The sequence below is a fragment of the Arachis hypogaea genome, chromosome 4 (genome assembly GCF_003086295.3).
Source record: "Arachis hypogaea cultivar Tifrunner chromosome 4, arahy.Tifrunner.gnm2.J5K5, whole genome shotgun sequence".
Classification (NCBI taxonomy): Eukaryota; Viridiplantae; Streptophyta; class Magnoliopsida; order Fabales; family Fabaceae; genus Arachis; species Arachis hypogaea.
Window position 1 is genome coordinate 85,249,739 of NC_092039.1, and position 14,795 is coordinate 85,264,533.

Sequence of the window (14,795 nt, forward strand, 5' to 3'; positions counted from 1 at the left end):
TGGAGGTTCATCATGTGATTGCTTGTGAGATCTACACAATTGCAAATAAGAATTCCACTGAAGCCAAATTGGCTTACCCAAGCTTGATCTCCTTGCTCTGTAAAGAGGCTGGGGTGAAGATGGGAGTAGATGAGTTCATACCCATTGAACACCCAATCACCAAGAAGTCAATGGAAGGACAAATGAAAGACAACTCTATCAAGAGGAGGGCGCAGGAATTCCTCCCTGAATTCCCAAGAATTGACTACTGGACCAGCCTAGAAGCATCTATCACCAAGTTGCAAGAGACTATAGAGCAACTGAAGGAAGAACAGCAGAATCAGAACTGCATGCTCTGCAAATTGCTGAAGGAACAAGAGAAGCAGGGGCGTGAACTCCAAGAGTTGAAACGCCAAAAGAGACAGGATCAAGCTGAGGGAGCATCCACTTCTCAAAATCAAGGTTGTTGAGTCCTAACTCTGTGAAATCCTCTATCATTAGGAGCCTATGTTTTTGCGTTTTTTTTTCTCTAGTTTTGTTTTCTATTTTTATTTTTTAGTCTCATTTTATATTTATCTTTGAGTCTTGTTCTTAATTCATAATTAATAAAATTGAAATTTTATGCCTTAAAGATATGAATGTCCTATGAATCCATCACCTCTCTTAAATGAAAAATGCTTTAATCACAAAAGAACAAGAAGTACAGGATTTCGAAATTTATCCTTGAAACTAGTTGAATTAGTTTGATGTGGTGACAATACTTTTTGTTTTCTGAATGAATGCTTGAACAGTGCATATGTCTTTTGAATTTGTTGTTTTGAGAATGTTAAAATTGTTGGATCTTGAAAGAATGAGGATAAAGAGAACTGTTATTGAGGATCTAAAAAAATCATTAGATTGATTCTTGGAGCAAGAAAAAGCAGTGGATACAAAAAAAAAATATTTTCGAAAAAAAAAGAAAAAGAAAAAAAAGTTGTGATCCAAGGCAACAAGAGTGTGCTTAAGAACCCTGGACACCTCTAATTGGGGACTCTAGCAAAGCTGAGTCACAATCTGAAAAGGTTCACCCAATTATGTGTCTATGGCATGTATGTATCCGGTGGTAATACTGGAAGACAGAGTGTTTTGGGCCACAGCCAAGACTCATACACTAGCTATGTTCAAGAATCATTATGCTTAACTAGGAGAATCAATAACACTATCTGAGTTCTGAGTTCTTATAGATGCCAATCATTCTGAACTTCAAAGGATAGAGTGAGATGCCAAAACTGTTCGGAGGCAAAAAGCTACTAGTCCCGCTCATCTAATTGGAGCTATGTTTCCTTGATATTTTGGAGTCTATAGTATATTCTGTTCTTTTTATCCTATTTTGATTTTCAGTTGCTTGGGGACAAGCAACAATTTAAGTTTGGTGTTGTGATGAGCGGATAATTTATACGCTTTTTGGCATTGTTTTTAGTATGTTTTTAGTATAATCTAGTTAGTTTTTAGTATATTTTTATTAGTTTTTAGCTAAAATTCACTTTTCTGGACTTTACTATGAGTTTGTGTGTTTTTCTGTGATTTCAGGTATTTTCTGACTGAAATTGAGGGTCCTGAGCAAAAATCTGATTCAGAGACTGAAAAGGACTGCAGATGCTGTTGGATTCTGACCTCCCTGCACTCGAAGTGGATTTTCTGGAGCTACAGAAGCCCACTTGGCGCGCTCTCAACGGCGTTGGAAATTAGACATCCTGGGCTTTCCAGCAATATATGATAGTCCATACTTTGCCCAAGATTTGATGGCTCAAACCGGCGTGGCAAATCAGCCTCAGAAATTCCAGCGTTTAACGCTGGAACTGGCATAAAACTTGGAGTTAAACGCCCAAACTGGCATGAGAACTGGCGTTTAACTCCAGAAAACGTCTCTACACATAAAAGCTTCAATGCTCAGCCCAAGCACACACCAAGTGGACCCAGAAGTGGATTTTTACGTCATTTACTCATTTCTGTATACCCTAGGTTACTAGTTTACTATTAATAGGATCTTTTGACATGGTATCTGTACCTCATGACACTTTACACGTTTCTCATTGTATCTTCCACGGTATGAGTCTCTAAACCCCATGGTTGGGGGTGAGGAGCTCTGCTGTGTCTTGATGGATTAATGCAATTACTACTGTTTCTCATTCAATCATGCTTGCTTCCATTCTAAGATAATACTTGTTCTTAACCTGGATGAATGTGATGATCCGTGACAATCATCATCATTCTCAACTATGAACGCGTGCCTGACAACCACCTCCGTTCTACCTTAGATTAAGTAGTTATCTCTTGGATTCTTTAACCGGAATCTTCGTGGTATAAGCTAGAACTGATGGCGGCATTCAAGAGAATCCGGAAGGTCTAAACCTTGTCTGTGGTATTCTGAGTAGGATTCAATGATTGAATGACTGTGACGAGCTTCAAACTCCTGAAGGCGGGGCGTTAGTGACAGACGCAAAAGAATCGTGGGATTCTATTCCGGCCTGACCGAGAACCGACAGATGATTAGCCATGCTGTGACAGAGCATAGGAACATTTTCACTGAGAGGATGGTTGGTAGCCATTGACAACGGTGAGACCCTACATACAGCTTGCCATGGAGGGAGCCTTGCGTGTTTGATGAAGAAGACAGTAGGAAAGCAGAGATTCAGAAGATGGAGCATCTCCAAAACCTCAACCTATTCTCCATTACTGCAAAACAAGTAACCATTTCATGTTCTTTTGTTTTTCGCAATCAATCATGATAATTTCTGATATCCTGACTAAGATTTACAAGATAACCAAAGCTTGCTTCAAGCCGACAATCTCCGTGGGATCGACCCTTGCTCACGCAAGGTATTACTTGGACGACCCAGTGCACTTGTTGGTTAGTTGTGCGGAGTTGCAAAAGTGTGATTGCAATTTCGTGCACCAACCTCCTCCCCACCATCCTGGCGTTAAATGCCCAACTGCTGCATGTTTTGGGCATTTAACGCCCAATTGTTGCTTCTCCTGGGCGTTCAACGCCCAGCTGTTGCTTCTTTCTGGCGTTGAACACCAGGAAGTCCTTTGTCACTGGGCGTTTTTTTGAACGCCCAGGACGCTGTCAGTCTGGCGTTAAACGCCCAGAAGGTGCTTCTTTCTGGCGTTCAACGCCCAGAAGATGCTCCTTTCTGGCGTTTAACACCCAGATGGCTACCCTTACTGGCGTTGAACGCCCAGTGCATGCTTCTTTTGGGCGTTCAACGCCCAAAATGCTTCTCACTGGCTTTTCCACGCTAGTGAGCTTCCAAATTCTCCTGTAACTCTGTGAACTCAAACAATTGCTATTTTACCTTTTGAAGATACTTGACACATACCTATAAAGAAAAGGAAATTTATTTAATTAGTAAATAAACTTTGTAAATGGCTGGGTTGCCTCCCAGCAAGCGCTTCTTTATTGTCTTTAGCTGGACTATTACTGAGCTCTAATCAAGTCTCAGTTTTGAGCATTCTTACTCAAAATTACTTTCAAGATAATGTTTAATTCTCTGTCCATTAACAATGAACTTTTTGTTAGAGTCGTTATCCTGAAGCTCTACGTATCCATATGGTGATACACTTGTAATCACATACGGACCTCTCCACCGGGATTTGAGCCTAGAATTAAATAGCAGAATTTTCTGCCCCGGCTCAAAGACTCTGGATGACAATTTGTTATCATGCCATCTTTTCGCTTTCTCTTTGTATATTTTTGCATTCTCGAAAGCATTGAGTCTAAATTCCTCTAGCTCATTTAACTGAAGCAATCGTTTTTTCTCCAGCTAACTTGGTATCAAGGTTCAGGAATCTGGTTGCCCAGTAGGCCTTATGTTCCAGTTCCACTGGCAAGTGACATGCCTTTCCATACACAAGCTGGTATGGAGAGATCCCTATAGGGGTCTTGAATGCTGTTCTGTATGCCCACAGAGCATCATCCCTTCTACGGTTAATTACAGTCCGTTCCAGGATTCTTTTGAGTTCTCTATTTGAGACTTCAGCTTGCCCATTAGTCTGTGGATGGTATGGAGTGGCTACCCTGTGGCTAACTCCATAACGAACCAAAGCAGAGTAAAGCTGTTTATTGCAGAAATGAGTGCCCCCATCATTGATTAATACTCTAGGGGTACCAAATCTGCTGAAGATGTGTTTCTGGAGGAATTTTAACACTGTTTTAGTGTCATTAGTGGGTGTTGCAATAGCCTCCACCCTTTTGGATACATAATCCACTGCCACCAGAATATAAGTGTTTGAGTATGATGGTGGGAAAGGTCCCATAAAGTCAATACCCCATACATCAAATAACTCAATCTCCAAGATCCCTTGCTGAGGCATGGCATAACTGTGGGGCAGATTGCCAGATCTTTGGCAACTATCACAATTAAGTACAAACACTCGGGAATCTTTATAGAGAGTAGGCCAGTAGAAGCCACATTGGAGGACTCTTGTGGCTGTTCGCTCACTTCCAAAATGTCCTCCATACTGCGATCCATGGCAGTGCCATAGGATCTTCTGAGCTTCTTTCTTAGGCACACATCTTCGGATTACTCCGTCTGCACATCTCTTGAAGAGATATGGTTCATCCCAAAGATAGTACTTTGCATCTGTGATCAATTTCTTTGATTGCTGCCTACTATACTCCTTGGGTATGAATCTTACTGCCTTGTAGTTTGCGATATCTGCAAACCATGGCACTTCCTGGATGGCAAAGAGTTGCTCATCCGGAAAGGTTTCAGAGATCTCAGTAAGAGGGAGGGACGCCCTTCTACTAGCTCTATTCGGGACAGGTGATCTGCTACTTGATTTTCTGTCCCTTTTCTGTCTCTTATTTCTATATCAAACTCTTGCAGAAGCAACACCCATCTGATGAGTCTGGGTTTTGAATCCTGCTTTGTGAGTAGATATTTAAGAGTAGCATGATCAGTGTACACAATCACTTTTGATCTTACCAAATAGGATCTGAACTTGTCAATGGCGTAAACCACTGCAAGTAGCTCTTTTTCTGTGGTTGTGTAATTTTTCTGTGCGTCATTTAAAACACGACTGGCATAGTAAATAACGTGCAGAAGCTTGTCATGCCTCTGTCCCAATACTGCACCAATGGCATGGTCACTGGCATCACACATCAATTCAAATGGTAATGTCCAGTCTGGTGCAGAGATGATTGGTGTTGTGACCAATTTAGCTTTCAGAGTCTCAAATGCATGCAGACACTCTTTATCAAAGATAAATGGCGTGTCAGCAGCTAGCAGGTTGCTTAGAGGTTTGGCGATTTTTGAAAAATCCTTTATAAACCTCCTATAGAATCCTGTATGCCCCAGAAAGCTTCTGATTGCCTTAACATTGGTAGGTGGTGGTAATTTTTCAATTACCTCTACCTTAGCTTGATCCACCTCTATTCCCTTGTTCGAAATTTTGTGCCCAAGGACAATCCCTTCAGTCACCATAAAGTGACATTTTTCCCAGTTTAAAACCAGGTTAGTCTCTTGGCATCTCTTTAGAACAAGTGCTAGATGGTCAAGACAGGAGCTGAATGAGTCTCCAAATACTGAAAAGTCATCCATGAAGACTTCCAGAAAATTTTCCACCATATCAGAGAAAATTGAGAGCATGCACCTCTGAAAGGTTGCAAGTGCATTGCACAGACCAAATGGCATCCTTCTGTATGCAAATACTCCAGATGGACATGTGAATGCCGTTTTCTCTTGATCTTTTGGATCTACTGCAATTTGATTATAACCTGAATATCCATCCAGGAAGCAGTAGTACTCATGACCTGCTAGTCTTTCTAGCATCTGGTCTATGAATGGTAAAGGAAAATGATCCTTTCTGGTGGCTATATTGAGCCTTCTATAATCAATACACATACGCCACCCTGTAACTGTTCTTGTAGGAACCAGTTCATTTTTTTCATTATGAACCACTGTCATGCCTCCCTTCTTAGGGACGACTTGGACAGGGCTTACCCAGGGGCTGTCAGAAATAGGATAAATAATCCCAGCCTCTAGTAATTTAGTGACTTCCTTCTGCACCACTTCCTTCATGGCTGGATTCAGCCACCTTTGTGGTTGGACCACTGGCTTGGCGTCACCTTCCAATAGGATCTTGTGCATGCATCTGGCTGGGCTAATGCCCTTAAGATCACTGATGGACCACCCAAGAGCTGTCTTGTGTGTCCAAAGCACTTGAATTAGTGCTTCCTCTTCCTGTGGCTCTAAGGTAGAGCTTATGATTACAGGGAAGGTATCACCTTCTCCCAGAAATACATATTTCAGGGATGGTGGTAATGGTTTGAGCTCGGGTTTTGGAGGTTTCTCCTCTTCCTGAGGGATTTTCAGAGGTTCTATTATTTTCTCTGATTCCTCCAGATCAGGCTGAACATCTTTAAAGATGTCTTCTAGCTCTGATTTGAGACTCTCAGCCATATTGACCTCTCTTACCAGAGAGTCAATGATATCAACACTCATGCAGTCATTTGGGGTGTCTGGATGTTGCATAGCTTTGACAACATTCAACTTGAAATCCTCCTCATTGACTCTCAAGGTTACTTCCCCTTTTTGAACGTCAATGAGGGTTCGGCCAGTTGCTAGGAAAGGTCTTGCTAGAATAAGAGTTGCACTCTTGTGCTCCTCCATTTCCAGCACCACAAAGTCAGTAGGAAAGGCAAATAGCCCAACCTTGACAATCATGTCTTCAATCACGCCTGATGGGTATTTAATGGAGCCATCAGCAAGTTGAAGACATATCCTGGTTGGTTTGATTTCTTCAGTTAAACCAAGCTTTCTGATAGTAGATGCAGGTATTAGGTTGATACTTGCCCCAATATCACATAAAGCTTGCTTGGTGCAATTACCCTCTAATGTGCATGGTATCATAAAGCTCCCGGGATCCTTAAGCTTCTCAGGTAAGCTTTTCAGAATGACTGCACTGCATTCTTCAGTGAGGTAGACTTTTTCAGTTTCCCTCCAATCCTTCTTATGACTTAAGATCTCTTTCATGAACTTAGCATAAGAGGGTATTTGCTCAAGTGCTTCTGCAAACGGAATCTTTATTTCAAGAGTCCTGAGATAGTCTGCGAAGCAAGCAAATTGCTTATCCTGTTCTACTTGGCAGAGTTTTTGAGGATAAGGCATTTTGGCTTTATATTCCTCAACCTTAGTTGCTGCAGGTTTATTGTCTACAGAAGTGGGTTGGGAAGCCTTTTTAGAAAGGTTGTTATCAGCACTTGTATGTGACTGACCCCCCACTGGCGTTTGAATGCCAGGGGTGGAAGCTGGAGTGGCGTTAGACGCCAACTCCTTATTTGTTACTGGCGTTTGAACGCCAGAACTATGCTCCCTTTGGGCGTTCAACGCTGGATTCATCCTTGTTTCTGGCGTTGAACGCCAGGAATGAGCATGGTCTGGGCGTTCAGCGCCAGTATTGTTCCTCTCTGTGCTCTGATTGTCCTCAGAGGGATTTTGATTGGCCATTTGTTCATTTCTTGGCTTCCTGCTGCTTTGAAGTGAGGTATTTAATGTTTTCCCACTTCTTAATTGAACTGCTTGGCATTCTTCTGCTATTTGTTTTGACAGTTGCTTTTCTGTTTGCTTTAACTGTACTTCCATATTCCTGTTAGCCATTCTTGTTTCCTGTAGTATTTCTTTGAATTCGGCTAGCTGCTGGGTTAGAAAGTCTAATTGCTGATTGAATTCATTAGCCTGATCTACAGGACTGAGTTTAGCATTTACTGTTTTAGCTTCTTCTTTCATGGAAGATTCACTGCTTAGGTACAGATGCTGATTTCTGGCAACTGTATCAATAAGCTCTTGAGCTTCTTCAATTGTTTTTCTCATATGTATAGATCCACCAGCTGAGTGGTCTAGAGAAATCTGAGCTTTTTCTGTAAGCCCATAGTAGAAGATGTCTAATTGCACCCACTCTGAAAACATTTCAGAGGGGCATTTTCTTAGCATCTCTCTGTATCTCTCCCAGGCATCATAAAGGGATTCATTATTTCCTTGTTTGAAGCCTTGGATGCTTAGCCTTAGCTGTGTCATCCGTTTTGGAGGGAAATAGTGATTCAGGAATTTTTCTGACAGCTGTTTCCATGTTTTTATGCTGTTCTTAGGCTGGTTATTTAACCACCTCTTAGCTTGATCTTTTACAGCAAATGCAAACAGTAATAATCTATAGACATCCTGATCTACTTCCTTATCATGTACTGTGTCAGCAATTTGTAAAAATTGTGCCAGAAACTCTGTAGGTTCTTCCTGTGGAAGACCGGAATACTGGCAGTTTTGCTGCACCATGATAATGAGCTGAGGATTCAACTCAAAGCTACTAATTCCAATGGAGGGTATACAGATACTACTCCTATATGAAGCAGTAGTGGGGTTAGCATATGACCCCAGAGTCCTTCTGGACTGTTCATTTCCACTTAGTTCCATGATGGAATAAAGGAGATGATATGTATGTTGATATTATTTATTTTATAAAAATTTATTTTATAAAATAAAATAAAAACGAAATAAATAAAAGAAATTGAAAATATTTTGAAATTGAAATCTGAATTTTTTTTTATATAAAATTTTCGAAAATGTAGTTTAAAATTAGCTAGGAAAGATATATTTTTGAATTTTGAATTTTATGATGAAAGAGAAAAACACACAAAAGATACAAGACTTAAAATTTTTAGATCTAATGCTCCTTATTTTCGAAAATTTTGGAGGGAAAATACCAAGGAACACCAAACATAAAAATTTTAAGATCAAAACACAAAAAAGACTCAAGAACACCTTGAATATTCACAAGAACACCAAGCTTAAAATTTTTAGAAAACCAAGACAAATTTTCGAAAATTAAAGAAAACTTAACAAGAAAACACCAAACTTAGAGTTTGGCACAAGATTCACTCAAGAAAAATTATTTTTGAAAAAGATTTTAAAGAAGATACCCAATTATCAAGAACAACTACTAATGCTCCAGCCAATTGGGCAGTAATTTCAGTGTTGATTTTAAAGATGTATTATATTTATGGATAAAAGTATAATTTTTGAAAGTTAATGTTTTGAAAAAGCACAAGAAAAACAAGAAAAGACACAAAACAAGAAAAACTCAAGATCAAACAAGCAAAATAAATAAGAACAACTTGAAGATCAATGAAGAACAAAGAACACAAGTTCGAAAATTTAAAGAAAAATATAAAATATGCAATTAACACCAAACTTAGAACAAGACACTAAACTCACGAAAAATTAACAATTAATTAAGAAAAATAATATTTTTGAAAAGAAATTTTTGAAAAGAAACTATCCTATCAGGATTTAATGACTCTATAACAATAAAAATAAATTATTCCTAATCTAAGAAATAAAATAAACCTTTAGTTGTTCAAAATCGAACAATCCCCGACAACAGCGCCAAAAGCTTGGTGCACGAAATTGCAATAACACCTTTTGCAATCCGCACAACTAACCAGCAAGTGCACTGGGTCGTCCAAGTAATACCTTACGTGAGTAAGGGTCGAATCCCACGGAGATTGTTGGTTTGAAGCAAGCTATGTTTATCTTATTATTCTTAGTTAGGATGCCAACAATAGTGTTTTTCAAGTTCAGTGAAGAAAGGGAAAAGGGCATAAAATAAATACTTGTTATGCAGTAATGGAGAATATGTTGGAGTTTTGGAGATGCTTTGTCTGATTCATTCCTGTAATGTAATATTCCATCCATGGAAAAGTGCAAAGTTCCCACCACGGCAAGCTGTATGTAGGGTGTCATCGTTGTCAATGGCTACTTCCCATCCTCTCAGTGAAAATGGTCAAAATGCTCTGTCACAGCATGGCTAATCATCTGTCGGTCCTCAATCAGGTTGGAATAGAATCCAATGATTCTTTTGCGTCTGTCACTAACGCCCAGCCTTCAAGAGTTTGAAGCTCGTCACAGTCATTCAATCCCGGAATCCTACTCGGAATACCACGGACAAGGTTTAGACTTTACGGATTCTCATGAATGCCGCCATCAATCTAGCTTATACCACGAAGATTCTGATTAAAGAATCTAAGAGAAGCTCATTCAATCTGATGTAGAACGGAGGTGTTTGTCAGGCACACGTTCATGGATTGAGGAAGGTGATGAGTGTCACGGATCATCACCTTCTTCATAATTAAGCACGAATGAACATCTTAGATAGGAACACACACGTTTGAATGGAGAAATAGAAACAATTGCATTAATTCATCGAGACGCTGCAGAGCTCCTCACCCCCAACAATGGAGTTTAGAGACTCATGCCGTCAAAGTGCATAAAATTCAGATATGAAAATGTCATGAGGTACAAGATAAGTCTCTAAAAGTTGTTTAAATAGTAAACTAGTAACCTAGGTTTACAGAATATGAGTAAACTAAGATAATTGGTGCAGAAATCCACTTCTGGGGCCCACTTGGTGTGTGCTGGGGCTGAGGCTAAAGCTATCCACGAGTTGAGGCTTTTCTTGGAGTTGAACTCCAAGTTATAACGTGTTTTGGGCGTTCAACTCCGGATCATGACGTGTTTCTGGCGTTTAACTCCAAACAGCAGCATGTACTTGGAGTTCAACGCCAAGTTACGTCGTCTACGGACTATCATATATTGCTGGAAAGCCCTGGATGTCTACTTTCCAACGCCGTTAAGAGCGCGTCAATTGGACTCCTGTAGCTCCAAAAAATTCATTCCGAGTGCAGGAAGGTCAGGATCCAACAGCATCAGCAGTCCTTTTTCAGCCTAACTCAGATTTTTGCTCAACTCCATCAATTTCAGCCAGAAAATACCTGAAATCACAGAAAAATACACAAACTCATAGTAAAGTCCAGAAATATGATTTTTGCCTAAAAACTAATAATATTTTATTAAAAACTGATTAAAACATACTAAAATCTACATGAAATTACCCCCAAAAAGCGTATAAAATATCCGCTCATCAATGGTTACAGGCAGAAAATCTGTCTATAATTAAATAGACAAAATGCTGCGTTTTATTAAATTATTATAGACGAAAAATCCATCTGTAATTTAAATTTTTCGTTGAAAATATTGAGATAACCTTAATTTTATCACCACCCATTCACACTCCATTTGAATGTTGCCAACAACCCTCATCCCTCAAACTCTTCTCCTTCGGTAGAAGGTGCTGTCACTGCCAGCGGGGACAGACCGTGGGTGCCTTCGTCATTTGGGGGAGCTCTACTCGGCCCTCTTCGCATCGTTCCTCATCTCCTCGCCGTCGCACGAAGTTCTAAGTTGAGCTTGTGGCGTCGCCGTCGCGGACGGTTCCTCCCCTCCTTGCCGTGCGTTGTTTTTGATTTTCTGCTACTCGCCGTTTTTTATTTAGGATTAAGCTAGCATTTGCCTTTGATTTTGTGATTTCATTTCTGATTTTGTGATTTTGTGATTTTGTGATTTAATTCTCTACTCCCTTACATGACAGAGCACCTAACTTGCAGATCCAAACTTTGTTTTCTTCTTTGAAAGTTTCTTGTTTATTCTCAAAGGTGCTTGATCTGTGCTTTTGCCTCTTATTTCCATTTCTCTCTCTCTCTCTCTTTCTCTCTCTCTCTCTCATTTTCTTAGTAGCCAAACAACTTGTTCTTGTTCTTGTTCAGTGATGAGCGGATAATTTATACGCTTTTTGGCATTGTTTTTAGGTAGTTTTTAGTAGGATCTAGCTACTTTTAGGGATGTTTTCATTAGTTTTTATGCTAAATTCACATTTCTGGACTTTACTATGAGTTTGTGTGTTTTTCTGTAATTTCAGGTATTTTCTGGCTGAAATTGAGGGACCTGAGCAAAACTCTGATAAGAAGGCTGACAAAGGACTACTGATGCTGTTGGATTCTGACCTCCCTGCACTCAGAATAAATTTAATGGAGCTACAAAACTCCAAATGGTGTGCTCTTAACGGTGTTGGAAAGTAGACAACCAGAGCTTTCCAGCAATATATAATAGTTCATGCTTTATTCGTGATTAAACGACATAAACTGGCATTCAACGCCAGTTCCATGCTGCATTCTGGAGTCAAACGCCAGAAACACGTTACGAACCAGAGTTGAACGCCAAAAACACGTTACAACTTGGCATTCAACTCCAAAAAAAGCCTCTGCACGTGTAAAGCTCAAGCTCAGCCCAAGCACACACCAAGCGGGCCCCAGAAGTAGATTTCTGCATCAATTACTTACTTCTGTAAACTATAGTAGCTAGTCTAGTATAAATAGGACATTTTACTATTGTATTAGACATCTTTGGTCTCAATTTTATTCTAATATTCATCTTAGGAGACTATTGATCATGTTTATGGGGGCTGGCCATTCGGCCATGCCTGGACCACTATCACTTTTGTATTTTCAACGGTGGAGTTTCTACACACCATTGATTAAGGGTGTGGAGCTCTGTTGTACCTCAAGTTTTAATGCAATTACTACTATTTTCAATTCAATTCAGTTTATTCCTGTTCTAAGATATTCGTTGCACTTCACCATGACGAATGTGATGATCCGTGACACTCATCATCATTCTCACCTATGAACGCATGACTGACAACCACCCCCGTTCTACCTTAGACCGAGCGCATATCTCTTGGATTCCTTAATCAAAGTCTTCCTAGTATAAGCTAGAATTGATGGCGGCATTCATAAGAATCCGAAAAGTCTAAACCATATCTGTGATATTCCGAGTAGGATTCAGGGATTGAATAACTGTGACGAGCTTCAAACTCACGATTGTTGGGCGTGATGACAAACGCAAAAGAATCAATGGATTCTATTCCGACATGATCGAGAACCGACAGATGATTAGCCGTGCCGTGACAGAGCATTTGGACCTTTTTCACTGAGAGGATGGGATGTAGCCATTGACAACGGTGATGCCCTACATACAGCTTGCCATGGAAAGGAGTAAGAAGGATTGGATGAAGGCAGTAGGAAAGCAGAGATTCAAAAGGAGCACAACATCTTCATACGCCTATCTGAAATTTCCACCAATGATCTACATAAGTATTTCTATCTTTATTTTCTGTTTATTTATTATTATTATTTGAAAACTCCATAACCAATTATTATCCGCCTAACTGAGATTTATAAGATGACCATAGTTTGCTTCATACCAACAATCTAGGGTTGACCCTTACTCACGTAAGGTATTACTTGGACGACCTAGTGCACTTGCTGGTTAGTTGTGTGGTGCACGAAATTGCAATCACACTTTTGCAATCCACACAACTAACCAGCAAGTGCACTGGGTCATCCAAGTAATACCTTACGTGAGTAAGGGTCGATCCCACGGAGATTATTGGTTTGAAGCAATCTATGTTTATTTTATTATTCTTAGTCAGGATATCAATTAAAATTATCAGTAGGAATTATTAGAAAAATAAAAGAGCGTGAAATAAATAATTGTTACTTTAATTATGGAGAATATGTTGGAGTTTTGGAGATGCTTTGTCCTTTGAATTTCAACTCTTCCTTGAAATCCTTTTTCCACACGCAAGGCTCCTTCCATGGCAAGCTATATGTAGGGTGTCACCGTTGTCAATGGCTACTTCCCATCCTCTGAGTGAAAACGGTCCAAATGCTCTGTCACAGCACGGCTAATCAGCTGTTGGTTCTCGATCATGTCGGAATAGAATCCATTGATTCTTTTTCGTTTGTCATTACGCCCAACACTCGCGAGTTTGAAGCTCGTCACAGTCATCCAATCCCAGAATCCTACTCGGAATACCACAGACAAGGTTTAGACTTTCCGAATTCTCATGAATGCCGCCATCAATTCCAGCTTATACCACGAAGATTCTGATTAAGGAATCTAAGAGATACTCATTCAATCTGATGTAGAACGGAGGTGGTTGTCAGGCACACGTTCATGGATTGAGGAAGGTGATGAGTGTCACGGATCATCACCTTCTTCATGTTTAAGCGCGAATGAACATCTTAGATAAGAACAAGCGTGTTTGAATGGAAAACAAAAATAATAGCATTAATTCATCGAGACGCTGCAGAGCTCCTCACCCCCAACAATGGAGTTTAGAGACTCATGCCATCAAAGAGTATGTAGTTCAGATCTGAAAAATGTCATGAGATACAAAATAGGTCTCTAAAAGTTGTTTAAATAGTAAACTAGTAACCTAGATTTACAGAATATGAGTAAACTAAGATAATTGGTGCAGAAATCCACTTCTGGGGCCCACTTGGTGTGTGCTGGGGCTGAGACTTAAGCCTCTCAGAATTCATAGGAACTCAGAATTCAGATAGTATTATTGATTCTCCTAGTGTAGTATGTTGATTCTTGAACACAGTTACTTTATGAGTCTTGGCTGTGGCCCTAAGCACTTTGTTTTCCAGTATTACCACCGGATACATAAATGCCACAGACACATGACTGGGTGAACCTTTTCAGATTGTGACTCAGCTTTGCTACAGTCCCCAGTTAGAGGTGTCCAGAGCTCTTAAGCACACTCTTTTTGCTTTGGATCACGACTTTAACCACTCAGTCTCAAGCTTTTCACTTGGACTTGCATGCCACAAGCACATGGTTAGGGACAGCTTGATTTAGCCGCTTAGGCCTGGAATTACTTCCTTGGGCCCTCCTATCCACTGATGCTCAAAGCCTTGGATCCTTTTTACCCTTGCCTTTTGGTTTTAAGGGCTATTGGCTTTTTCTTTTTCTTGATCCAATGATTTCTTGTAAAAGTTTTTTTTCACTTCTTTTTCTTGCTTCAAGAATCAAATTCATGATTTTTCAGATCATCAATAATATTTTTTGTGTTCCTCATTCTTTCAGGAGCCAACA